At 47.6% G+C, this 3,328-nt stretch overlaps 1 non-coding gene across 1 annotated transcript; it reads right to left on the reverse strand.

Annotated features, from left to right (window-relative positions):
• Positions 1-2,822: 2,822 nt before the first annotated feature.
• On the reverse strand, positions 2,823-2,896 carry TRNAI-AAU. The gene has a single exon. It is a non-coding gene; the product is annotated as a tRNA-Ile (tRNA).
• Between the last annotated feature and the right edge of the window lie 432 nt (positions 2,897-3,328).

A 3,328-nucleotide genomic window follows, 5' to 3' on the forward strand; every position in this document is an offset into this window, starting at 1 on the left:
GGTACGGAGCACTTGCTCTAGCGGCTGCTCAAAAGTTTAGCGCGCACGAGTAGCTCCAGCAGGCGTGCTAAAAAGCAGCGTGCGCGAGCAGCTGGCGCTTGCCATATGTTGCATTTTGGAAACGAGATGATATTTCAAACATCAAAACAAAGACATGTCATAACTTAAATCACCCAAACAAATTCATGACATAAATGTTCATGCCCACAAGTTCAAATTCATGCCCACAACATCGTCCAACCAAAATCAAAATCCGAACCAAGTTCTTGACACAAAAGTTCACAACAACAAATGACCCATCAACAATCAAGCCTCATCCTCGTCTTCATCCTCCTCTTCCTCCGATTCATCATCCTCATCCGAAGACGATTCTTCCTCCTCTTCATTGTCGCACGCCGCATCATCATGTGAAGCTTGGAAGGTGTTGGCAAGATCTTCAACGGCATCATGCGAAGGTGTGTGAGGCACACCGAAAGACATCCCACCCATGCCACCCCGGAGGTGCTCACATGCCTCCCATGAGAGACGCAAAACTCATGCCTCCCATGGTAGCTTCGAAGGCTGCACGTGATACCGGTGCTTGGAGGAGCACCGGCGGAGGCGAAGCCAAAGCTCCCCGTGCTAGGTTTTGCAACGGCGGCGGTGGCGGAGGGGTCGCGGGTGTAGGAAGGGGTGAGGGGGGTGCCGACGGCGGCGCGGACGAGGCGAAAGTGGCGCGGCGGAGAGAGTACGGCGCGCGGGCGATTCGGGCAACATGTTGAACTCTTTATCACGCACGCGCTTATTGCGCGTCCGCTGGAGCTCAGATAGCGATTGCGTGTGCGCTAAAAAACACAATTTTGCGGCGCGTCGCTTATATAGCACGACTGTTGGAGATACTCTTAGGTACCTACCTCTCTCTCATCTTCAAACCCTAGAGACCCCTCCACCGCTGGTAGGTCGCCGCCCCCTCCCCCTCTGCTGGTTGCGCTGGTGTTGGAGTGAGGGGAGGCCCGGACTACCGGATGGAGCTCTAGTTAACCCCACTTTGGGAATTTTAGGAGGGATGTGCGGCGATGCTTCATTGGTGGATCTGGCAGGTAATTTTTCCTTGAGCTTCTCCATCTCAAAGATTTCGGCTGTGGCGGCATCGGTGGCTCGTTGGCGTATGTTCCCGCTGCACTTTCTGGCTTATGGGATTAGGGATTGCATGGACTTTGTCTGCGTGGCGGTAGCGGCAGCTTCCCTTTGCAATTTGGTCATTCAGCCTCCTCTCCATCTTGTTGGCACGACATACGGTGTCAACGGTAGGCATGTGAGCTCGTGTGGAGGTTAGAATCTCGAGTCTATGGATCTTTCGGTAGCAACAACGTCGATGGATAACTTAAACTCAAGCAATCCTCTCATCCTGGCGGCTGGAACGCTAGCCGCCACCAAGAGAGGCCAATCTTTCAGCGTCGTCCTCCGGGGGCTCCCCTCCGCCGGCGACCTCGGTCGTCGGTGGTGAGGGGGGGGGGGGGTCGCCGTATCCACGCATGTGGATCATTTTTACTTCCTCGCGGTCTAGGTTTTTAGGCTGTTCATCGTCTTGGCTTCGACGACGACGATGACGACACTGAATAAAGATTTTCGGATCCTTCTCTGACGAGGCCATCGGTCCTACGGTTGGGGATGGATTTGAGAACTAGTCTGCTAAACCAAGGATGGCATGACGGCGGCGGCATCCTGGTGATGGACATGTGTCCTCGGGCTTCGCCGTTGCGACGACGTTTGCTTCAGCGTCGGCGCGGAGCTTGAGAGGTAGTCCAGGAGCATAGTATTGCTTTGTTCCTGAAAACTATAGCCGGTCATTGTATGGTGCGGAGAGGCCCGGACTACTGGATGGGGCTCTAGTTAACCCCGCGTTGGGGCTTTTAGTAGGGTTGTGCGGTGGCGCTTTGTTGGTGGATCTGGCGGATAATTTTTCCTTGAGCTTCTCCATCTCAAAGGTTTCAGCTGCGGCGGCATCGACGGCTCGATGGCGTAGATTCCTCCTGCCCATTCTGGCTTGTGGGGTTAGGGATTGCGTGATTTGTCTGCGTCGCGGCAACAGCGGTTTCCCTTTCCAGTTTGGTCATCCAACCTCATCCATGTTGGTGCGACATACATTGTAGGCATGTGAGCTCATGTGGAGGTTAGAGTCTTAAATATGTGGATCTTTTAGCATCAACTTCAACGGTTTCTTTTTATGACTGCTTACTAAATTTTCGTGTATGGTGAACAACAACTGGATGGCTTTGCAGTGGAGAGGCAACTGCGTGGGTAGAAGATTGTCCTCAGACACCTCGGTGTACTTGTTTTTGTTGACAAGTTTGCTCGTGTTAGTAGGATTTTCTTGTTATGCACGGGGAAAATGATTTTGACCATGCAACATGTTGGTAAGTAAAAGTGAAAATAAGTGGTCTCAAAAATTATTTTGAGGGGAAGTTTGATCGTATTAGTAAGATTTTTCTTGTTACGGGGAAAGTGATTTTGACCATGCAACATGTTGGTAAATAAAAGTGGTCTTTTTTTTAGGGTGGTAAATAAAAGTGGTCTCGAAAAGCAAATAGGTAAACAGAAGGAGTAAACTTATTTGAAGATAGACGTCATATTTTGCTTTTCTTGAGAATATATCATTTGTGGTTTGGTTGCAAAAAAAGATTAATATGAAAAGTGGTCTTTTTTTTAGGGTGGTAAATAAAAATGGTCTCGAAAAGCAAATAGGTAAACAGAAGGAGTAAACTTGTTTGAAGATAGACGTCATATTTTGCTTTTCTTGAGAATATATCATTTGAGGTTTGGTTGCAAAAAAAAGATTAATAAGGCCCATGCAGGTCTCGAACCTGCGACCTTGGCGTTATTAGCACCACGCTCTAACCAACTGAGCTAATGGGCCACCTTTCTATATTTTTTTTGAACTAACCCTTTTATTTCAATATGTTACTATTTCTTTTTTTTCAAATTTAAAAACATACCGAAATCTAAAAAATAGATGGCCCATGTCTCGAACCTGCGACTTCGGCCTTATTAGGCCCACGCTCTAACCAGCTGAGCTAATAGGCCAATTTAATATCATAATAAAAGGATATTTAATAATTAATTAAATCGAAATCCGAAGGTAGTAGCTTTCGTAATTTTCTACCAAAAAGGCACAGTAACAACGCTGCCCAAAATGTACTGGCAAAGTCCCCGCAAAAAAATGTAGTGGCAAAGAGGAGAAAACAACCAGTATACTGAACAACTGGTATATTCGAAATTCACGAGAATAAACATTTTCGTCGAAAAAATTAATAGAATCCTTTCCCCAAAAATTAATAGATTCCTTTTC

The sequence above is a fragment of the Triticum dicoccoides genome, chromosome 3A (assembly GCF_002162155.2).
Source record: "Triticum dicoccoides isolate Atlit2015 ecotype Zavitan chromosome 3A, WEW_v2.0, whole genome shotgun sequence".
NCBI lineage: Eukaryota > Viridiplantae > Streptophyta > Magnoliopsida > Poales > Poaceae > Triticum > Triticum dicoccoides.